The sequence below is a fragment of the Protomyctophum bolini genome, assembly GCF_963924005.1.
Source record: "Protomyctophum bolini genome assembly, chromosome: 21".
Classification (NCBI taxonomy): Eukaryota; Metazoa; Chordata; class Actinopteri; order Myctophiformes; family Myctophidae; genus Protomyctophum; species Protomyctophum bolini.
In genome coordinates, this window is record NC_137882.1 from 20447367 (window position 1) to 20473343 (window position 25977).

Here is a 25977-nt window from a genome sequence, read left to right on the forward strand (position 1 = left end):
ATTTAACTGTCGGTAAGCAACTTAATCTGAAACCCAGCTGGAGAACAAACATGATGGTTTCGAAGTGATGGAACTTGATCAGGTGAAATCAATGGAAAATTGCTAAAAGGTGTTGTTGAGGCTCTACACTTCCTAAGCGTGTAGAGTGCACTGATATTTTGGAGAAATGCCTGTTGTAGATCAAACTATGCAGAATATAGTCTCAGTTGAATGTGAAAATGAATTGTGATCTACAGTATAGGTATAGGGTATTACTAAGTGATATTATTTGTTCAAATAAGTCATATATAGCTAAAATTGCTGTAGACCAGGGCCATGTCTCCACTCTCTCTGTCTCAAAAAATCTCTCTCTCCCACGGATGCACACGCAGGCATGCACACGCACACACACAAAACACTGCATGAATCAGACCCTGGCAAATCGATTCTAGATATCCACAACGATCGCTGGCATGTGGTTGGCAAGATGGGAGTATACAGCATGGTCTATAAAAATATGACTTAAAATTTTATTTATTTTGTGGGAGAGGCAGCGATTTTGGTGTGATATGTCAGCCTCCTTTATATATATATACAAAACTCTAAGACCTCTCAAACCAACTAAAGCATTAATCCATAAGCAAACTGAACTTTGGTATTTCTGGTCTGGGATGGGGGGGGGGGGAGGGGGGGGTCGTTTCCGGCAAGCCACCCCACGTCCGAAAGAGTTACCGTGTGGGGGTCCCCAGGGGGTGGCAGTACTGTACTGTACTGTACTAGCGTCTATAGGAGTGGTTGCACCACTTAAAAAGGCACTGGCCACTCAAAATACTGTTCATGTCTTGTCTAACCAGTCCTTTGATTTGCAAGTGTTTCACCTGTGTCTTCTTAGTCCCCTAGGCCTAGCCTATCCCAGTGTTGACTGTCTGTTGATTTAACCTGTGTCTAGTTAGTCCTTGGCTATAATTATATATATATGCCCCTGTCTATTCAGCTTCTTAGTGCATCTGCATCGTAGTTAGTGATGTGGTTAGTTATTGTGTGTACTCCAAGGTATTTTCTAGTGTATTCCTAAGATTCCTTGTCTTCCTCATGGTTATCCCAGTGTGGTAATGAGAAATCAATCCCCCCCCCCAAAATGGCAACCACAAATCCAATGTTAGCCAACAGGAACAGGCAAACTGATTGGAAGACATTTTGTTTTTGTCAGAAGGACAAAATATAATGATGCCGTAGCATTGCCACCAACTCATCATGCAGCATACACCATGCTGCATGCTTTATATCGCCAAACTACAATTATTTTTAGACTCTGAATGGTAAACATGAAGTATAGAAACCCTTGCCCCTTTTCCACAAACGTATTTTGAAAATAAAGTCCAGCCGTTTTCACATCTAGAGGCTGGACTATTTATAATGCTCAGCTTGTTTGCTGTTGTTAGATTTTGGTTACTTGCTTTGCCCTTTGAGTCATTGAGATAATCAATATGGGGTCCCGAGTGGAACGGCTATAGATGAAACCCAAGCTGGGACTCCAATAGTGTGCCTGGCCGCCCGGCACATTAACCACAATACCATTGAATCATCCATAATAATAGCTGAATGAGAGACTGCTTGTCTGCGTATGTCCAATAACACATGATGCACCAAAAGAAGTTGTGATGGGTCTATTATTGTTGTTATTACTTTTATTACTATTATATTTATTAATATTTTTAGACCTACTTGAAGCAAGTCTGGAACAATGCAAGTTAGGATGGCATTCTCCACCAGGTTGCAGTCAATACCCATTGTACCCAGAGTTATGCCCACAATTCTTCTCTGTCTGCCCTTTTATCTCCAAATATGGAGTAGATGCATGTGCCCAGGCGGGTTGACTACCGGGGAAATCACAATGGCAAAATTGGGGAGAAAATGAAAAGAGACATAAAGAAAAACCAAGAAACACTCACTAAACGAAGTAAGACTAAAGTACCGTGCTGCAAAAGAACAGTTTAGGCAATGCAAAGTGACAGATGAGATTACAATAGTTTGCAGAAATTGTAGTAACAGTAACACTGGGACCAATTAGAATAATATCCCTGCGCTGCTGAAGTCAGCCTTGGTTACTGAGACTACTGGTTACTTTGTATAGTGTGCCACACTATACGAATCTATATGAACGTGAATTGGCTCAAAGAACACGCAGGGTGGTTTGGGGCACAGTGCCAGGGGCAACAGCACGTGATAGTTATGAGTCCGTCATTGACATGCAAATTGTCCACACAGCAACATGACATGTTATCGCCTCGCTGCAAGTCAACTTTTACTTAACATGCAAGCAAGCATGCATGCGTGCAGTCACACCGTTACGCACGCACTCAATCACTCACTCACTCACAAGCTCTCTCTCTCTCTCTCTCTCTGCTGGTTCAACAAGAGTTACTTCGAAGGTGCGAAAGTCGCATTCTCTAGTGACGTCATGTTTCGTCAGGTTAGCGAGAAGATGGGACACTGACACATAAATGTGTGAAGAAATGTATTTATTGTCCTGGTATGAGTATTGAATGAGTATAGAAAATGAAACAACATTCTGGGTTAGGTTAGGTTACAAGAGAATATATTGGTTAAAATATGGAAAAATAATGTTTTGTTTTTTGTAGTTGAATATTGTCATTCATTTCTGTTGACAAGGTTTGCTCATAATAATAATAAAACTTTATTTGTATAGCACCTTTCATGACATGAAATGCAGCTCAAAGTGCTTTACAGAAAAATGGAGAATAAAAGAAAAGCAAGGCAACAACATTAAAAACAAGCAGTGATGCAATACAGTGAGGACATGAATAACAAAAATAAAAAAATATAAGATCAATAGGGGGAGCTGTGGGGCAAAGGCATTTTAGCAATTGTTCCAGGAAGTGAGGTACTGTAGCAAGCACAGCTATAAAAGTACAGGAAGTGAGGCACCAGGGTTCCATTTTAATGTGTCAACACTAAACCAGAATCAGAAATTGATGAACCACAAAGTTGTGGGGCTGGAAAACATCTGAAGAAGAAAAGCTTGGTCAAGAACATTTCTGAGGGTTTAGCTCTGAATCCATTGAACCTGCTGTGGCCTCCTGACTTGATGAGGAATATACTTTTTTCCCCCTTTTTGAGCAATGCATTACCTTTTTATTTTCTAACTTTGTCGATAAAAACAGAAGATCTACAAGTTTTGGATTATTGTTGTTGGATTCCTTTGTTGATACTTTGCATTGTGGGACTACTGACGCAGGTACAGTACATTTATTTATTTTAGTTCATTAATATAACTAGACATGCGATTTTATGTTTCTGATGGTTATAAAGACTAGACTAGTCCAACATGCTAGAAATACACCTTTGGCTTGTTGATGCTGTCACATTTGCAACAAGGTTTGATAGAGGCATACTGTATTTCACACAGGTTTTACTGTACATGACTCAGCCAGGTGTTCAAAGGAGGACAAACATGCTGTAAATGTTTTAATCAGTCCAACTTATGATATTACAGCCAGAAAAACAACATTGTCACATTGAAAATGTTGATTATTTTGTATCTGAACATTTCAGAGATGAAATAATCAAATGAATTGAATGCTTACACAATGGGCCAAGCAGTTTGGTTGATTTAAATAAGCTTTACCGTGCTCAAACTACCACAATAAAGCACAACTTGCCGTGCTCAATAGAAAAATGTCTCATCACTATACTCTACCATGAGAAACATTATAAACATAGCCTACTGTTCAGCCTTGCCATGACTAAAAGCTCCTACTACTCTGGCATCCTCCACCAGCTGTGTCAGTGAGTCAGTATCATGCAGTGCTGTCTGCTTAAAATTCACGAGAAGTTCACAGAGCAGAAAGTATTATCTGTCGGATCTGGCCATGAATTTCTCTTTTCCCCCCTTTACCTTTGTTTTACTTTTAGTGCAGATGTCTTAGTTGAGATTGAGCTGACAAGGCAATTTTGTGCCTTTATGCGTGGTATTTATTGACCTTGGGAATACACAATCTCTACTTGGCTCATTAGCCCAAGAGAAGACTGGATCATCACCTACATCTGTATATGGAGTCGGCCAGCAAATCTACACCTGACCTCACTGACACTAGAATCAGATTTTATCTCGTGCTTTTCAACTGTGCCGTAATACAAAGCTCTGTTGTTTCAGGACTGAAAACGTCAATTAAAAAAAGAAAATATATGGGCATTCACAGATGATGCCCCTGTTATGCCCATATATGGAGATCCCTGTAGTCATCAATATTAAGCTCATATATGGGAATGCGAGTCACACTTGCAAATGAACCAAGTTGGTACAACACATGGATCTCCATACTGTTATGTGGAGTTGACTATCATCACCTGGATCTCCATAATATGAAGATCACGACACTGACCTCATCAAACCCTGGATACTTGGATAGCCATACATGGTTTGACATACTAGATCTGCATATATGGAGCCGGCCAGCAACTCTACATCTGACCTGACCTCACTGACACCGGGTATTAAGAAGCTCTGTTGGTTCAGCACAAGGGCGAGGTTGCTTCTCGCCCTCAGGCGTCTCAAGGCTTATACATATTCTGGATTTTCGGTGGTTAGGTGACCACCGAACTACAACATGATATCACGAGCCGCGGTGAAGAGCAAACCACCGCCACCGCTCCAGCCCTTCTCTCTGTTTTTACTCGCCACCGCTCAACGTTATTTCAGCTCCGGTGGGCAGCTCACCACCAAATATGAATAGGCCTTTACTGGTTACTATATAAAACTTGAATAAATCACTAATGAACTAAAACTATCGTTTTAATCTTGTTTTTAAGAATGAACCTTGCTTTATGTTGCTGTTTTGCTGTTTTGTTGTTTTCCTTGATGCTGCCATCATGGTACCACCTTGTGAACGAGATTCTGAATCTCAATGGGACTACTCCTGGCAAAAAAAAATATATATATATATACATCAAAGTATTTATTTTGAGATTGAATTGGCCCACAATATAAAGATAAACTTTTTTGATTACCGGTATATTTTAATTTTGTTGGTATTGTTTACCATTTGATAAAAGCAATAAATCACTTGAGGTCATGCTTTTTCCTGGTTATTGGCATGGATGTGATGTGTAACGACACTACACTTTGTGGTTATTGGCGCAGCACAGCCAAGCCAATAACCACGAAAAAGCACTCCCTGCTCTGTCTTATTGCAATAGATGATTAATTCAGAGCATTACAATGTTGTGACGCCTCTGCGAGGCAATATGTCAGCAAAGCAATGATGTAGCAGTAAAATAATCCCCTCATCTGAAATAAACAAACTTTTAAAGCAGAATAATAGCTTCAAAGCATGAATTGTATATCACATGGTTTCCCCAATAACACTTGGGAGGATGCGAGACGAGAAGAATTGATGGTGATAAGTTGATCACAACAGAAATAAAATGCAAATTACAGTATGCTCTGCTTGGTGTGTAGTCGTGTGCAGAGATGATTTCAGTCAAATAATACCGCAAAAGGGTAACAACAACTGATGTCCCTGACAAGTCTGCAAACTGTGCAAAGCAATGTTTCCAGTCATCTTGTCCTTATCCACATGAATCCACATTGAATTTGCACATTAAACCAAAGGGCAACCGCCCATGCACCTTAAAGCAACTCACAAAGTGGAAGTTTTAATTGAAGTTAAAGCGAGCATTAAGCTTCACATCACAGCAGTGTAATTTGCAGCTACAGTATGGTGAAAGCACATAGTTTATAAATGGTTACCGTCTGTTTGCAATGAGGCGGTCACATTTGCAAGGATGAAGCCTAAACGATAAAGTGGTGTGCTTGGACAGTACAACAAACCCTGCCCACAACAACATCTGTTGTTTGTCAATTATTGTGAACTTGACCACCGAACTTTCCAACCCTAAATGTAATCTCTTTAAGGGCAGCCTATGGATCATTCCCACCAAGTTTAATGCAAATCGGCCCATTATAACATGATTTTGTCCGTGACCTTGAATGTGACCATGATCTTTCACCTTTTCAACCCAAAAGATAATTATCTCCTCAGGGCGCCGCAGATTATTGATTCCCACCAAACCTCATGAACTACGTCAATGAGATTTCAACTTTGACCTTGACTGTGACCCCGAACTTTGAGTGTCTTTTCTGTGTGCTTATTATGTATTCTTGCCCGGACACATTTGTGTGTTGTCACTGCTGTTGTATCATACTGACACACCTACCCATCAGGAGCCCCCACTGGGAGGACGTAGAGCCTTCGTCCATACTCCTCCCGCCCAACACCCCCCCCCCCCCCCCCCTGATAGGTTCCCCCTCAGCCTATATACGTGCAATGACAAAATGTCACCCTCCCCGTCCGGTTGCCTTGTCTGGTAGTGACGAGTTGCATTGACTTGATTAACTTTTTTAATGAATTGTACTTTCCACTTTCCACACATTCCACTATAGAGAAAGACAAAGTGTGTGTGTGTGTGTGTGTGTGTGTGTGTGTGTGTGTGTGTGTGTGTGTGTGTGTGTGTGTGTGTGTGTGTGTGTGTGTGTGTGTGTGTGTGTGTGTGTGTGTGTGTGTGTGTGTGTGTGTGTGTGTGTGTGTGTGTGTGTGTGTGTGTGTGTGTCACATGGGTTACTCTCTCAGAGAGTACTGAGTACTGACTCTCAGTACTTAGCACACAGATATCACAGCACACATATCTCCAGTGCCGCTCTCAGATCTCCCTTTTCTATTCAGATCCAATCTCTAAATGGTTACGAAAACAACAGTATCTTCCTTTGAGACCAGGGCTCTGCAGCAGCAGCTATATGGTCTCCTGCTGAGTTGTGAGCAGGATCACAAATGTTGCTAGCTGCTGATCTGCACGCGGCACGCCGGGCACAGATTAACTCAGTCTCCCACACAAAGTGCTCCTCTGGAGGTGGCAATCATTATATGTTCTCTTACATTAAAGCCACACTCCAAATCCATGCTATGTCAATCAACAGTAGGCCTACGTGTTCGGCATTTGTAAGCAAATCTGTTCTTAGCAGTGAAGAATAGACTTGATGAGGTTTCCAGTCAAGTAGAAGACGAGGCAAATACATTAGGATGCAAATTAAATTAACATCAGGACTGAGAGGTAATGACGAGTTCAATCACAGCCTTGTATAGTTCACTGGACAATGGACATTGCTGCAATACAGAGGTATGATTCATGCATCATTTGTGACACCAGGTTGTGTTGTGTGCTGTGCTGTCACTACAGTTTACAATTAAGACATGAGGGTGACTTATTATTCTTCGAGTGGTTCAAGTCAAGGACCCACAAATTAATGACATGGGCAGACCAGGTGTTATGTTATGTTTATTTATGGACATCACAATCACATTGGACGAACTGGATTCATTGCATAGAGTGTATAGTATATAGCACGAGTGCTCTAGTTTTCAACTTCAGTGATGCTTGCGGAACTCGACTTCGTCTCGTTCCTGACCGCATCACTGTCGTGGCAATACTCACGTTAAACCACACCCTCTCGTGTAATATTGCTTAAATCAAGTACAAAAAAGGACATATAGTAAAAATCATGCCGGGATTGGGCAGTCTGGCAATTCTGGCAAATGCCAGAAGGGCTGGGCAGTCATGGAGCCTGGGGCTGAACCAAAACAAAAACAAAAAGGTAATAAAAAAAGGCATATAGTAGCATCTTTGAGCCGTTTTTGGGCCGGTGAAGACCACAAATGCCAGGAGCGATTTTCTGTGTGAAACAAATCAAAAGTAGTCATACTCATTCAGTCAGAAACCATAGCATTCTGGGTTTGGGACAGCATGCCGCCAGACCAGACCAGCATGGAGGATGTTGCAATAGTCAAGCGAGATGACTGTGGTTAAACATATAGATAGAGGCTATAGTCTATAGTGTCTCCTATACTCTCTAGTCTCTACCCCAAGTCAATGTATCCTGGTGAATGTGATATAGGCCCACATTATTTCATTGTCATTTCTGAGATATGACTGGTTTAGAGACAAAGTCAAACATAAAAGTCTTACCATTTAACGGACTAAGAAGGACTGGAACTATTCAAATAGGGGACCCTTACTCTCCTGGGACTGTATGACCCGTAACACAATGAATGTTAATACTATAAATGTAACAAATGACTTGTAACAATTATGAAATGTACTGTGATGCCCAACATGACCCACCTGTTTACCGAAAAAATTTCAACAACAACAAAAAAAGGCTTACCATTTCAAAACCTACTGTATGCATGCAGTTCAAACGCATAACCTGAATAGCAGATTGGCTCACAACCACAAGACTGTTTCTGTAACGAGAAATGTATACTGTAACTGATGATAAATTGATGATGTTAAGGGCTAATGTAGAGGTCAATAAGGATAAGTGGACCATAAGTACAATGAATAACCTGGCAGAAGCTCAAACTGTGAACAAAAGAAAGAAAGACACACATCCCCAAGGGAAAAATATAAATAAAACGAAATTTCCTGCTGAAACTTACTTATTAACTTCCTCCTCCTACCATTCACCAGTGGTGACTGAGTAATGTTTAGGAAAGATGGAAATAGCGCCATGAATATTTCAGAGCCAGAGGCCTTGGCAGCTATTTAACAAGTGCTGCTTCAGATAACGGTCGAATCAGCTGGCTTATTCTGCTGCTGCTAAGGAATGATATTATCACAACAATTCCAGGGAATGGGACAAAGGCGCGCGTGTGTGTGTGTGTGTGTGTGTGTGTGTGTGTGTGTGTGTGTGTGTGTGTGTGTGTGTGTGTGTGTGTGTGTGTGTGTGTGTGTGTGTGTGTGTGTGTGTGTGTGTGTGTGTGTGTGTGTGTGTGTGTGTGTGTGTGTGTGTGTGTGTGTGTGTGTGTGTGTGTGTGTGTGTGTGTGTGTGCGTGTGCGCGTGTGCGCGTGCTTGAAATTGACCTTTTTTCAATTTCTGACACAGCTGCCCTCCGGAAATGAATTTGAGCTTCCACACTCAAATGCTATTAACATTTAATAATGTTTAATCAAGAGTTTATGGAGGTCAATTGCAGCTCCCACTACTCCAGCACAAGAAACAAAAAAGGCCTGGCCAGCAATCTCGGAACACCAGTTAAACACACCGGTTAAAGGTGTGTACACGTGCGTGCATAGGCAGATTATGAGAAAACGGGCCCCTGCCCTGGATACCGACACATAAAAGCCCAGGGCCCCCCTAGCTCAGGGGTCCCTGGGCCTGGGCCCACTATAGGCCCATTGCGTAATCCTGCCATGTGTGCGTGCACGCTTACATGTGGGTGGGTCACACCTTTGAATAGATAGGTCAGAATCTCTTTATTGTCATTGCAAAGGTGTAGTCTGTATATGTGTGCATTCTCAGCGTCACCCTCATGGGACTGTCTCGTGTGGCACTAATCTTTGTGAGACAGGGCCAGGATTAAAAGAATCTAGCTCAATATGTTCGATGGCTGACAAGCTACAGTACAAGTGAGGGTTTGTGGGGGAGGGGGTGTCGGAGCATGAGCCCATTACCTTCGCTAGCTGTGTTGGGGGGGGGGGGGGCGGGGTGTATGAATAGATCAGTGAGAATCAGAATGTCTTTATTCAATTGTACTAGGCAAAAGTGTAGTCTGTATATGTGTGCATTCTCAGCATCACCCTCATGGGACAGTCTCGTGTGGCACTAATCTTTGTGAGACAGGGCCAGGATTAAAATAATCAAGCGCCGCGTCCCCAGGTAATCCAGCATGCGTCTCAATGGCGGGAGGTCAAGGATGTCAATGTCTGTAGCTCAATATGTTTCGATGGCTGACAAGCTACAGTACAAGTGAGGGTTTGTGGGGGAGGGGGTGTCGGTAATGAGCCCATTACCTTCGCTAGCTGTGTTGGGGGGTGGGGGGTGTATGGTTAGGTGCACTGGAACAGTACAGTGGTGGTGGGCAAAGCTAACCCCAGTCTCTCGCTCATCCCCTGGTTCATGTAAGTAATTTCTCTATGGAGAATAACATGGGGTCGTTTCATATAGGCCTAAGCATTGTGGTCCAAAAATAAACAAGCTGTCTCAGCGTTATTGTCAGGGAGGTGTCTCTGTATCGTTTACGACAGTCAGTCACTCATATATGAAATATGATATTCTGTTTCTAGCGAAAATGTAACTAATTCAGTAGTAGTAGTAACAATAGCGTTTCCTCTCAGTCAGTTGATTCTTCCATATGAATGAAACGGCCGGGGTGACATAAGAACACAGTTCTTATATGAGGCGTTTCTACCGATATTGACGTCAGACTTCGGTGCTCAAATACAAGTGAAAGTTGCTAGCATTGCTATTATGAAGACCAAATAACCAAGTATTACAATTTTGCAGTACGTGCTTATTTCCAAATTTCAATACTACTTCTTAATATTGTACTTTTTACTACACTATTAATTATTTGAAAACTTCAGTTACTAGTTACTTTGTTGGTTTCTATTGTTATTACAAAACACATTGAAAATAGCTGATCTACAAATGGACAGTATTGATACTTTTACTTAAATACAAAATCTGAGTACTTTCCACCACTGCAATTCTCTCCTGATGCCCATGCATGGAGGACACTCATGTCCATGTAGTTAATTAATTCTGTATTTCCTGACCTTTTTCAATTTCTGACACAGCTGAATTTGAGCTTCCACACTCAAATGCTATTAACATTTAAGAATGTGTAATCAATGCAAGAGTCTATGGAGGTCAATTGCAGCTCCCACTGTACTGTGGTGTCATTGTGATTTTTTTATCTGGTACCACGGAATGACGCGCACGTGCATGCACGTGCATGTGTGCATCGCATGCAGGCATGCACACAGAACAGCTGCATAGCCTAAGCCTATTGTTAAATAGTGTATGAGTTTTAGACACACAAACATAAGTAGACTTAAAATGGTCAGACAAACATCTTTACTGCACACTAGCGAAACTAAAAAGTTTGCTTTGGACAGATGAATCTGTAACTGTTCTTTGATGGAGGAGATCACCACACAGCAGCAGCAGCCTACTGGAGCCATAGCAGTCCACTGCTGTAAGTCAAGTATGCAACTGTGCATGCTTACCGGCGTATAGGCTATGTGCGCTCACAGTCACTGCTCAGGTATAAACAGTTAAAGCTGTTGTTATGCAAAGTAGTAGCCATTTGAATTCGACACGGTACTTGACACAGTGTGAAAATAGGGGGAGGTGGGTGCCAGTAAACCTAGACCACTGGGGTACTTCATGGTGCGTCTCGGTGGTGACTTCTCTTGAATCTAGGGGGACGCGTTCTTTCTAGCGTGCACGCACATGCACCGTTGCGTTCCGTCCCTGTGCGTGCACGTCAAAAAAATTACTGTTACCACGACGTGGTGCTGCGTTCTACGAGCATGACACCACTGACTGTTTATGTGTCGGTACAGTACTGACTGTACTGTACCGACACATGTAAAAGCCCAGGGCCCCCCTAGCTCAAGGGTCCCTGGGCCTGGGCCCACTATAGGCCCATTGCGTAATCCTGCCATGCGTGCACGCTTACATGTGGGTGGGTCACACCTTTGAATAGATCAGTAGAATCTCTTTATTGTCATTGTACTATAGGCAAAGGAATTGAGGTAGCATTCACACCAAGACGCATCTCACCGAGAGGGTCATGATGTCTCACACTTAGAAACATCACTCACACCCTCTCACCCCCGCTTATAGTACACACACACACACACACACACACACACACACACACACACACACACACACACACACACACACACAGACACTCACACCAGATGTTGTTCCAGACGTCACACACTTAAGAAAGCATGGGCTTCGAAGAACGGCGAAGCGTAGACATTGTGACCTCCTGTGCTTGCCTGCGCAAGCTTCTGTGAGCTTGCCTTTAACACCTGACCCCAATCAATAGAGCTGACCTCCCACAACATCTTGCAGCTTTGGGATTCCCTGCAGACACAGAGATGTGCTGACCTGTGTGGGAGGCAGGCCCTTTTTTACTTCCCAGGTTATCAGAGGAATACATCAGGAATGCATATTTTCTTCTGTTGTTCAACAGCGGAAAAGATGTAATGAACACTCAAGCACTTTTTTACGTGAACTGTGTTAGCCATCCACGGCTACGCACTCATTAAATCACTACATGTAAGAGCACGACTGCACATCCCTAGAGCAATAGCTGTATGGGGGCTGTTCCCACAATGGCCATCTACTTTTGTGAATAGCCTTGAAATGTGGATACCAGTGGTTTTATATCATGGTGTTTACTGTTTAGCCTCTGATTTGAAAACAAACAGATACTCGGCTCAGTCCAAATCCCCGCCTGACAACCACACATTTATGCATTTAGGAATTAAATCTGAATGAGTGATTCCAGGGCATAATCTCACAATAACAAGTCCATCATGTGTGCTCACTCGATCCCCAAACAACGCTGTGAAAGGCACCAGGCGAAAGAAAGGAGTCATTTTGAATCATCCATGCTAATAGAGGCCTTTCCATGCGAGGGCAACATCTTAATCTTTTACCTCATTAAGCCGTATAATGTGGCATAATAATATTCTTGTTCCAGGCACAGTAGCAAGAGTGTGTTGACTTTGGAGTCCAGTGTTTCTGCCACTAGCACAGAGGATAAATTATACAAAGGCAGCTTTAGCAGCAGACAGCGAGCAAACTCACTTATTGTGCGTGCGTGCATGTGCGTGCATGTGTGTGCACGATAAACAACACAGAACCTTTCCGGGACTAACCACGGCTACCACTGGGGTTACTGTTGAAGTGTTAATACCCCGCTAATCTGTTCTTGTCAACTTAGGGACACAAATCACATAAAGAGATTTCCTCGTTGTGAACTATTTCAAGCACCAACATTTGTTGTTCAATTTACGGTATATTTGTTTACATATCGTTGCTGTTGGGCAGAAACCTTGTATCTCCACATTTAATTTGTGTATTGACATCTGTTCAATTTAGTGTACATTTGTTTACATTATGCTGTAGGACGTTTGTTACGGTTATGGTTATACTGTATATTGCAATTGATGCAAAATAATAAAATACATATATTTACTTTACATTGCATTTAGCTGATGCTTTTAAGGACAATTAAGCACCAGATCAACAGTTGTAGGCAGTCTGTCTCATTATAGGATATCTTGGGGACATTAATGACTCTTGAATGAGTCAATTCAATGTATTTGTTTAGACAAGGTGTCAGCTTGCCTTGCTCTTGCATGCCTTTGTCTTTTGAAATCTGTACAGGGATTACATCACATGATCTCTCTTACAATGACAATATAGTCATATTTGTGTGGTAAATGGTTCATGTACATAGCGCCTTGGCTTTACATAGATTGTGCATTACATTTACCCATTCACATTTCACACACAATGTCACAGTCAATACATCGGTACTGTTATTGACTTCAGTAAAATTAAGCCTCTCTAGCCACTTTGTCGTCTACCAGCTACCAGCTAATTGTGCATTCAAACCGTTAAGTGAAATCATCAATGGCAGTTGCACCACATTTTTACTTCTGTAGTGAATTCTCTTACATATAATCTAATATTGTTTGATCATATTTACAGGCGGTGAAAGTGCAGCATTTCTTGCTAAAATACGTGTTTAATAGGCACTGTTTCTTATAAAGAGTTTATTCAGAAAAGGGCTGGGGTCCACCCGTCTCTCCAACTCTTTGGTAAACTGAAAAAACTATCCAATCAGGAGAGAGAACTCATACAGGAACACTTCAAATTGATAAACTATCTTTGTGAGTTTCTCTCTCCTGACTAGAACAAATTGGTATCCTGACCTGAATGGACCCTGTTACTGAACAAAGTACAAACAATGAACAACGATTACTATCGGAATATAGCTTCTGTCTTTCTTTCTTTCTTTCTTTCTTTCTTTCTTTCTTTCTTTGTACAAAAAACACCTAGGCTGTAACTCCTTGGATCTGGTGCTGTGATAATCCTGCGCCGCTAACCCCAAACTAGGAAATATGATGCCTATTTTGGCAGATGCTTATTCTCAATAGAAGCCAGGTCTACACTACAGTACTAGATTTTTTCTCATTTCTCATATACATTTCCACAGTCACTTCAAAATAGTCTTGCTGTCCTAGTGACAATGCATCTATTCTCCAGACATGGAATCACTTGTCACATAATGGTTATTGGTCCAATCTTTGGTGGGTTTTAACTCTTGCGTGTGTGCGTGCGTGTCTGCCCCTTCAGTCAATGTTTGTTACTAATGGCACATCCAGTTTTTAGGAACTCACATAGGCTATACATGTGTTGTGTTGAAGATGAATGTGCTATATCAAACTGGACACGACTAGAAATTTCTCTCTGCAGCCATACTGTACATCAGTGAGTGTGTATAATAAAGCATTTGGCCATGTCTCTGAAGTCGGCTATGGTATTTCAGACAGCCTTTAGGCGAGTCGAGACGGCTTCCACGCCTTCCATTCTCCCCACGCCTTCTGCCAAAAGCCTCCCCAGAGGCGTTGGCCGCTCCAGAAATTTCTGCAGGAGAGCCCTCGCTTGTAGCGCCTCTGAGCCCTCTATGATTTTCCTGGAGGAGGTAAAGCTGCAGGACAATGTGCAAATTGTCTGCACGACACTGAAGGGAGACAGTGGTGGAAGAAGTAATTAGATTTTTAGACTTTTTGTTATTATGTTGGCATCACAGTACTTTAAAGTACCAAAGTTCACAACGCAACACATCTGCATAATTAATAATAATCAAATAATTGATCAGTCGAGTAAAGAGCACGTATATTTGCCTGAGATGTGGAGTGGAGTAAAAGTACTGAAGATTGGAAATATTAAAGTAAAGACAAAACACATGTACTTAATGAAAGTATTTGAGTCATGTACTTAGTTACTTTCCACCACTGGAGGGATACACCCCTTCAATCTCTGTGAGGTTTACAGCTCACCTGCTACCTAGAAGAGGCCTCTGTCCCTTGATGGTGGCTCACTGTGGCTCACTGTGGGGATGTTATTACATGATTCCTTTGCACAAGGGTTACAAAACTATCGGTATGTTGTAGTTTGCTTTTGAATGATATACAATTTACAATACTGTTGAATGTCCTATTTGACTGTTCTACTGAAGTTATACTACACTGCACTAAATTATGCAATACACCGGTGGTTCAAGAGTACATCTTAGGGATGTCCCTACATGTCTCTTCTGCACTTACAAGATGCAAAACTAATTATGCAGTTTGCTTTTGAATGCTATACAATTTTAACTAGCCTAATACTGCATTGCACTAAATTATGCAAAATACCAATATAAATCATGGGTGCACGTTGCATTAGTTTTAATAGATAATCCTTTTTTCATGCCGTTCTGCAGTGCACTACACCAAACGTTTTGAGTTGACAGAAAGTCATAATTAGCATTTCCGCAACGGATCTGTGAATAATGATGTCAAACGATCTTGTGAGTTCATGAGCCGCACCAAGATATTTCAAACGTAGTACATTTTTATTTTTTAACTATCACGTTACGCTGCGTTGTTTAATCTCCGCCAGGCCAGAGGTCACACCGTAGATCATGTTTTCATGATAGCCCTGGCCCTGGTCCAATGCACTAGTGAGTTCGTTCTAACGCCCTTCCAGGAACGCCTCTGCTTCACACCAACAAAAAATGCCACTGCCATGTGAAGGGTCTGACTTTTGTAAAAAATAAAGTAAACTACTTTGCAATTCACCGAGTGTGTTGTTGAAACTTTATTCTCCAGGCTGAGATGCCTCTCAGGACCCCACGCCCTCTGATCTGTAGAGGGCGCTCTAAATAAAATATGTCTGCCGGAAATATTTTACTTTCTGCCCCAAAAAAGTAGAGGCTTCCCAGCCTGGAGAATAAACTTTCAACAACACAAAGCAGTCTTTGAATCGGTGAGTAGAAAAGTAGTTTCATTTATTTCTACAAAATTGCATCCCTCGAATATGGCAGTGGAATTTTTTGTTGGTGTGCAGCAGAGGCGTTCCTGGCAGGGTGTTGGAGAGAACTCGCTAACGCACTGGACCAAGGCTAGTTTTCACCCCTACTGTATGTGTGATGATCTGTGTCATGGTCTCTGCTGCTCCCCTGACCCTCCTGGCCATATTATTTCTAACCCCTGGACTAACCCCTGGACATTTATGGCTTCCTGTCAGTTATGGCTGTTGGAGGACTTTTATTTGCTTCTTCTGTTCATGTTCCTCGTTTGGTTTGTCTTCAGTCTGGTTTCCCTGGTTGGTTATGTCTGTGTTATGTAATGTCGTTTTGCAGTATAGTTCCCCCTGGTGTTATTATTTTGTCGTATTGTTCCTTTTGTTTCCTGTTTTCCTTAGTTCGCCAGTGTTTCCACCTGTGTCCTGGCTATTAGTCCCCCAACATAGTGTTGATTGCCAGTTGAGTTACTGTGTCTACCTATTGTCCTTGTCTATGCCCTTGTGTTTTTAGTTTTTAGTTTGTTTGTAAAGATATATCTCAGTGTTCAGTTAGCCACCAATGATTCATTGTATATTCCTAGATGCTATATTGTTATTTCTTTGCTCCCAGTTCATGATGAATTACTTGCCTCCTCATGTTCCATTCTGGTTCTCTGTTGTTTAGTTATTATTAAACGCCTTGTATTCGACCTGCTCTGTCTCTGTCACATCCTCTGCTTCTGACTTTTGGGTTCTACACCTCTTTTTCTTTCCTTCCTTAATTCAGAGAATTAATTTTATTTGCTGACAGTGGGGCGAAAAAGGCAGGGAAGATGTGTGTGGTGTGCATCATCAACTCAAAATGTTGTTGTTGGACGCATGAATTTGCATAGTAATTAACGTAAGGGTAGAATTACTGGTTATGTCAGCCTGGTATAATAATAATAATAATAATAATAAAACTTTATTTGTATAGCACCTTTCATGACATGAAATGCAGCTCAAAGTGCTTTACAGAACAATGGAGAATAAAAGAAAAGCAAGGCAACGACATTAAAACACAAGCAGTAATGCAATACAGTGAGGACATGAATAACAAAAAAAGAAAAGATCAATTAAAAGCAATGTTGTAGAAGTGGGTCTTGAGCTGAGCTTTAAAAATGTCTACAGAGGCTGCCTGACGAAGGTACAGTGGGAGCTTGTTTGGCCTGGTATAACTGGTATAATGTTGCAATCTGTTGATTAGAATCTGTACTCGGCAAAGGCATGCATATGTTGACAATGTTTTTAGATTAAGTGCGGTCTTGCTGTACTGTAGGCCTCTGTCTGTTTATATTGTGGGGTCAGCATGATCTATAAACTGTATAGCTAACATGGCATGCATACTAATTGTAGGCTATATGGTGGATCGGATCATCAATGGGACTCTGGGAGTATACTATATTGTAAACTTCGGATAATTTTGCTCCCGTCTCCGCTGTGCCCAAAAGAACAGTGGCTGGCACACACACACACACACACACACACACACACACACACACACACACACACACACACACACACACACACACACACACACACACACGCAAATTAAATATGGAAGAATCCCAACTTCTCCGCCCATTCGCACCAACGTATTGGGTGAGAATGTGACCTTAGTTACTAGCAGCCACACAAGGTTCAATTGACACAGAATGCTCCATTATTTAGCTCCTTTTTCGGTTTTCCTCCCCTAAAACAGCCTTTGTGGAGCAATTTCACACCAGCAAACAAGCAGCAATAATGCACAGCTATTAATGCGGTAGGATGAAATGAGAGAGAGTGAACTTAATTAAATAATTCATTGAAAGACTAAACAACTAGGCTATACTGTTTTCAAAATCAATAAATGCAGTCCATATTGCTCTAAGGCTGCAGTCCGTGCCTACCCAACACAATCCTTGAGCATTATGGATTATCAGTAAACCAAGTAACCCAACACAAACTCAAGCGCAGAGGGACCATGACCAACTGCATCTTTAAACAGTTATTTATTTTAATTGTGCTGGAACCGTCACTATATAGCCTATATTGTACTCTTAACATAGCCCATAGGTTGCTAATACATTTATGTTCAATAAACTACTCAAACAATCAATGAAAAAAGGGGGGAAAAGATGATTCTTGTAATGTCTCAAGGTAAAAGATCTAAAAATACTCTTCCAGCCTCACTCCATATCAGCACTTTGCCCTGGGCATACCGTTACTTTACTTATGCTGCTTCACACGGGCAGATGCAATGATACAAAGATACAAAGCTACATGCACTGCACCTCCGGTAGCCACGCCCCCTTCCCCCTCCACTCACGTCACGTACAGCTGGCGTAAACTTTTCTTGCCCTCCACACCGAGAAACGAGCTAGTTAAGTTTGGTAGTAGCCTAGAGTGAAATATACTGTACTGATAATGTACACCTCATGGAAGTTCAGAGTGGAGTAGTCTGGGTTGTTAGGAACTAAGGAAGTGAAACTGCTCAGACACAATTCTGTGACAGTTTGAATGAGAAGTTAATTCATCTTCACAACAAACCATGCTTCGACGTTTTGGTTTTATTCTCCAGGTGAGTTAGCTGCCTATGCTAATCATTAGTGTGTGCGTGCGTGCGTACGTATGTACGTGCGCACAGTGTGTGTGTGCGTGTGTGTGTGTGTGTGTGTGTGTGTGTGTGTTACTGCATGCAGCTGTGTGAGAGTGAGGGAGGGAGCTCAGTGTGCATGGCATGGGTCCTAAATACATTTATTGAATACATAAACAGACAATGTTTTGTTTGGGGTGTCACAGCATTGAACAATGTGGACCCTCTTGTAAACAAGTGTAATGCTTAATTGGGTCGTCCACTCACAGTTAACAGTCTTTGTATTGAGTTTGTGCTTGAAATGTACTGTAATTCTACAAACTGTTAATAAATATTTCAATCAATCAATCAAAACAGCACCGTATGAAACTTCATTCGTAACTGTTTGAGAGACTATTAGTCTTACAACGTGAATTGCACATCTAGATTTCTGTCTCTCAATTTATTTCAAGGCATACCCTATAGTACAGGCATGCCCAAAGTCCCCACAGCTTCCTTCCTAAAATGTATTATTTATCCGATATAAAACTAACATTACGTATACACAATTTGACAAACCTACTGTACATACAGTAGTATACTAGGTTGTGTTGTGACAACTGAGAAAGTATATAATGGGCTATTGTATACTACTCTAGGCTGTATATGTTGTAACCGGAAGGATGCAGTACAGTATATGAATCGGTATGTTTGTCTGCTGTTGCTAGTAAGTTGTGACAGGGTACTGTGTACAGTGTGGCTCTTGGTCAGCGTTCTCTTTCTCTTCTTCTTTCTTTCTTTCTTTCTTTCTTTCTCACATATACGTACTACTCAAAGCTTATGGTGTCCCTCCAACATATTCCACAGGTACACGTGCCAGGGTGATGACCCCAGACCCCTAAGCTCAGCTTCTTCTCAGCCCTGAGTCCATTCTCCTGTGACATGCTGTGAATGCTGGACCCTAGAGCCTGTCCTAAATCCATGACCACTGCACTACACCAGCATGCTATGTGCAGTACTAAACATCCAAGGCTGAGTGAGAAGATGGCAGCCAGGAGGTCGGTGCCATTGATTCTGGGAGGAATGTACTGACCAGCTAGCCAGGTGTATGGAAGATGGAGATGACTGGAGACGCCGCTGGTGGCCTCATCATGAACTAGAGAGAGAGTCAGAGGCTCCATGGCTTCCACAGTTTACACAACTGATGAAGTCACGTGACGTTGATTAGTAGAAGACGGCTCAAGGTAGGAACTTGCTTCTTTGCTGCTGCTGCTTGTGGTGTATGCTGTGTGTATAGTATACTAGTGTGATTCAAGCTGGTGTATTACTGTCATTTTGGGACCCAATGACTGAGTGGCAATGAGTGAATTTTCTATTTCCTTATGGTTCGAGCTAGAGGTTTTGGGCTTCATATATATAAAGAAAATGTTCTATTACTTTTTTATGGGGCCCTAGTTGAAACCCCCTGATGTAGCGGTATGCGTTTCAATCCCTACTGTACATGAAAGATTAGCAGCTCTGCAGAATGAAAAAAAGAGGGAAAAACTATGAATACACTCGCCATTGCTGTTCAAGTGTTCATGCTTCAGTGATTTTGCTTTTTTTTGTTCCCTCCATGGAAAACACATGAAATGTCATGTTGTGTCCAGGATGAACAATCGAAGGCAGTGCATAGCTCTTTTCTTTTGAGGTCGCTGTGTTTGACTACGTGTAGGTTGTGCTTAATAATGGCTGACAATTTATTGTCAGTGTTGCGTGATCAAATGTTGATACCACTGTGTTCTGATGGGATAACTGTAACAACCTGGATTGTACTGTAACAACAACCTGGATTCAAACGCTGGTCTCCTGTATGCATTGAGAAACCAAATCTCTATGGCTCACCCAAAGGCGAATCCCCCTGATGAAGTCAGTGTATGCACATTCTGTTACGCTCATATGTTAGATCTGGCTGCTTGAGGGTGCTTTGGGCTGGGAAAAAATGAAATCTTGTCGAAAAAATCTATTTACTACTATTAAGTGCTCATCGAAATGTTCCATGTTTGTAGTCAAATCTGAACACGTCCACTCACTGATGATTACTGCTCTGAGTTTGTGTTCTGCTACCATGATAGGTGCACGCCTACTAATCATGGCAAGCAAGGACAACCCCGAGCGAGGACTGCTTGGATCAGACTTTTATAGAGACAGGCAAGAGACAGGCAGGCAGGCTACTGTATATAATGATGAACCATTCACTCAAATGAGGATGTCTTCCACTCTTTGAAGAAAAGGATGTGACATTCTGTGGCCCTGGGGTGGGCACTTTATATTTGAAATCTGAACGTTTATGTAAGCACTGTAAATGGTGAACGTGTGTAAACAGTTCAGGCCAGGGCTACGAGATCATAGTGCATCGCGTTGTGACACGTTGTGAGCTTGTTCATTTTTTAAACCACTAGAACCCCCAGTATATGGGGTTCTAGATAGTATTAGGTCCATAGGTCGACTTAGATAGTCACTTTATAGTACACATGTATATTGTATAATATATAATATACTATATTATATACTATACATACTATACTATATTAAATATATTATAGTATGTATAGTTGACATAGATACTCCACTGCGTCTGCTAAATGCCTAAATTGTAAATTCTAGTGGTTTATAATCGGAGTCGTCGTATCCTTACCTCTTTATACTTTATTGCATGTTGCAAGTTGCACAAGCACTCGCCCTTGTGTTACAAAATATTGTGCAGACTAGAAGTGTTTAATCACCGGCAGACACTCTATAGATATATATGTTCAATTAAACTTACCATAATATTAAAAAACCAACAGCCATTAAGTAAATGTTTAGAACACAAGTGGTTTGGCTTGTGTTGTATAAACTCTGCATGATAGCAAACTGATGTCGGTACTAGCCTACTTGGAATGCACAAAAACGTGTTCTATAAACAGCATTGATGAATTAATGCCTTTAAAAATATATATTATAAGTTTAATTGATCATACTATAGAAAATGTATAAAGTGTCTGTTACCAGGCAGATAAAATCAGGCCATTGAGTTGTGTTGGATCATGTCCAGCAGCCAAGAAAAACATTCCAATCGGAAATAGCTTGTTTAATTTTCTAAAGTAGCGTGTTTTTTTTAAATGATTTGTACTTTATTTAATTTCTTCCATATGTATACAAAACATTGACACGGACAAGACACAACCAAAGAAATACACAACAAAACAAACACATAACAAAATAAAACAAAACAAAACAAACAATACAATACTACAGATGCACAGAAATAAAGTAGCGTTCCTTGTTGAGCTGCAACAAGGATCTGTGCCTGTTATTTGGCTAGGCATAGGCAAACCTTTTAATTAGTATTACTTTAAAGCATCTGCGTTTTGAAAACCCAACACCCCACTGTTTGTTCAGGTTTGGACTAGAACTCAGAACTTTCGCCCATGCTCCACCCATGCCCTGATGACACAACACTGTGTGTATGCATAGTTGCATACTAACCTGTGTGTCCGTCTTGCAAGGGCTCACTAGCTACTAGACGTTGCAGTTTACTCTCTTACTCAGTTTGTTCTGTGCATAACGATCTGGGGCTTGATGCAGAAATGGTCAGCAGAGTACGGAACCAAGCACGAATGGAGAGCCAAACTTTAACAACTTTGTATACTGTAAATGGTCCTTTAGACTGCTGAATATTCCCGTTTTGCTAGCATTTGTATGGCATGCATCTCCAGATCTCCAAGCCGATCACCTTTCTTTTTACGTATACAAATGCCAGGTTTTTTTCCCCCAGGAGATATCAAGCACTAATAACATTATTATGATAGATTTTTCCATCATGAGCATTACAGTAATTGCTTGTGTGATGAAAGGTAAAAACCTATTTGGCAAAAACTAAGCTTTTAATTTAATCAGCTGTCTAGTGGCTGCAGGCTGCCGAGAGTCCAGTAGCCATTTTGGTCGACGCGCACCTGGAATGACCAATACCTAATAATCTATCCTATAAAGGTTGAATTTGATATAATACTATTACATTAATTTGTTACCATAGTGGTTCCATTGTGTGAAGTGCTAAGATGTGTTTTAATGCCTTGCATAAATCCCTTTGCTATTGATCTATGATTGATGCAATTTGGAATGACATTGTATCTTTCCAAATGACTAGCGCAATAAAAAAGTCATGGGCTAATAGATCGCAGAGAAATGCTGTATTTTGCTGGGTTTTGGAATACCAGACTTGACATTTCGTGCATTATTATCATATGAAATATGATACGAATTAGTTACGTGATTAGTCTAGATGTGTATTTAAAGTGTCAATGTGACCGTGTGTGTGACTGTGTACTGTGCGTGCGTGTGACGTGCGTGCGTGCATGCGTGCATGCATGCGTGCATGCATGCGTGCGTGTGCGCTCCTTATTCCGTTATCTGTGGTGATGGCAGATCATTAATTTCAAACACCTTCCTGGTGCTAGACAGATGTAACTAGCCCCCCGATCAGGTAAATTAGGCAACAAACTCTGTGAGTATGTGGTCAAGAGGAGGAGTCATGTTTCATCTGAAGTACTCCTCTACGGAGTACTTCAGATCGAGTCCTTTGCATTTGTATCGCAGCAGTGGTGGACATTAACTTGAGTACTGTACATAAAGCACGACTTCTCAACCTAACTTCATATCATTGGTCCTTACCAATACTCATTGCTCATTATAATATTTTTGTCTACTCACTGTCTCAGAGGAGGACTGTGGAATATTTTTGTCTACTCACTGTCTCAGAGGAGGACTGTGGAATATTTTTGTCTACTCACTGTCTCAGAGGAGGACTGTGGACACGCAGTTCATAAACCCGCCTAACAGTGACATTGGTAGGCAGGATTTTTCATAAAAAAAAATCTGTGTTTCTTTAATTCGTGTTAAAACTAAAAGTGTTCCTTTTTTTGCAAATTCAAATCAAAACTGGTTGCGCACATACGGTTCCTTGCTGGTGCTGGTCTGTAAATCTCTTTGGATTAAGAGTGTCTGCTAAATGCCTAAATTCTAAATTGTAGTAACAGTATGTAAGGATCAAATGACCTCACAGTGCTCACACAGCTCTGCTCCGCAGTGCTTTCACAAATTTATTGTGAAAGCACTGACATTGGGTTGATGATTTTTCAGCCATTCTTGGCCTTCATCTGTTTTTTTCCCACCATTCTAGGCAGTTACCGCTGTTCTGTAGCCGGAAGGAAGGAAGATTAAGGGCAATGACTTCTAGTGCTTTCATGAAGAAAGTCTTTTATCGTAGAGCTAATGTGCTGATGACTAATCCTATGCAACGACGCAACGTGCTCAATGCTCCATTCTAGAAGCTCAAACTTTTTCATGCCTAGGATCCCCACATTGATATGTATTTAGCTGTTGACCCTCATCCGAAAAGATTTTGTGTCAGCGACCCATATAAAAGTTGCGTTATAATATTCAAAATGTTTCAAACTTTTGTTCCCAATTCCTAAAGGCTGGCTTGTCTGTTGCCAATGCATCCACAAAACCCTAACCACTGGAACCCCAGCATGCCTATTCTTTTTTCTCCAAAAGTTCTACAAGCTCAAAACGTGACCGTGTACATTTAGTTGGGTCGTTTTTGGCAGTTCCATAACTGTGGAGAGCAAAGATCCGTTTCTCAATGGATTTGTCATCGAGGAGGGTTATTAAACAAATTTGGCCGGGGTGTACATTTAATAATAATAATAATTAAAAAACATACATTGCAATACATACATACTGTACATAAATACATGCAAACGTAAAACAGAGAGAAAAACTAAACCCTGTCTCAATAGTAATACAAAAATATATATTTCACTCTCCAACCTTATGTCGCAATGCGGTCCCTAGCATCCCTATTCTGGGCATGTCATAATGGGCAAACTTTAACCCATTCTGACCTGAGATCAGATTCATACGAGGTTTCCACTGGACACACACTGGTCTGATGAACCCATTCTGACCTGAGATCAGATTCTAAAAATGTCAGTCGTTCTTCGAATTTTTCAAAAATAGCAGACCTACAAGCTCGTATCGCGCCACTCGGTGGCGCGATACGAGCTTGTAGATCTGCTATTTTTCAATAGGTAAAGCATAACATGATGCCAACACCAAAATGGGTGCCCGGTCAGAATGGGTTAAGCAAAGTATAAAGTATAAAGTTAGAAAGTCATGTACACATTCCAGATCACGCCCAAGAGGTGACACAAGTGGGATTTGTGTAATATGGATTTATTAACTTGTGGCATGGTCGCATCTGTTGAAATGACAACTGGCGCCATGCCCTAGAAAAAAAAAAAGAGAGTGAAGGTTGTTTTTGTAAATGTTAAGCCTGTTTTATACTTACCCAATCTTCAAGCTGGTAAATCGGCCATGTTCGGCCTACACACATTTGTCATTGTTTCATCAATCTTCGTAAAGTGCTTTTGGATGAAAGCGAAAAATATAATTGCACCATTTACCATTTAGCATTCATCTGATCACTTAACATGGCAGCCGTGACATTTTTCTCTTTTTTTTTTCCTTTTTTGCGGCTTACGCCTTTTATTGTTTTTTTTTAAGGGACAGACAGTAGGCTGACAGGAAACGGGAGAGAGATGGGGGAAGACATGCAGTAAAGGCCGTGTCGGGCTCGGGAGTCGAACCCGTGGCACACTGCGACTGGATTACCAGTCGGTGCCCAGACGGTTACGCCACCGCCTGGGCCAGCCGTGACGTTTTATGTGTTTTTTTTCAATTATTTTCAACATCACCACCATGCCATGCAGTGGTGCCCACAGGTTGAGAACCACTGTAGTAAAACATTCATGAGTCTTTTGTGTTCCATTATTGTACTGACTCTGGTGGTGCGGCACCTGTCATGCTAAAGAAGCTTTTATCACAAGCACGTTATTTCTTCCTCCCTGTTTTCTCTTCCTCCTGACAACACACTGACTGCTCTGGGCCTTAGCTGCTTCAAAACAGATAGACTCGCTCAACGCCACTGGAGCCTACTCATTTGGTCATGGATGAATGACTGTCAGAGACGCCGTTTGAAAAGCTTAGTGTGTGTGTGTGTGCGTGTGTGCGTGCGTGCGTGCACTATATGCACAATGGTGGAAAAAGTAGTCCCTACTCACATTTTTGAGGGGGCTATCCCCTCCTATGCACAGCCTGGTGTGTTTGTGTGTATGAGCACAGTGTTTGTAGTACGGAATGTGACGATTTGATTGGCTGATGTACGATGATAAGAGCGGCCCTCTTTCACACAAGTCTGATTTCTTACTTAAGTAAATGTATATCAACAATACTCTGTTACAAGTAAAATGTAATTCAAAATCGTGACGAACTTGTAGATCGGCTCTTTTCAAATGGCCGGAATGTATAGGGCTGAAGTGGTTAATGTATGCTTTGTTCAGTCAAGACAACTCAAGAATGAATGGAATAGATATTT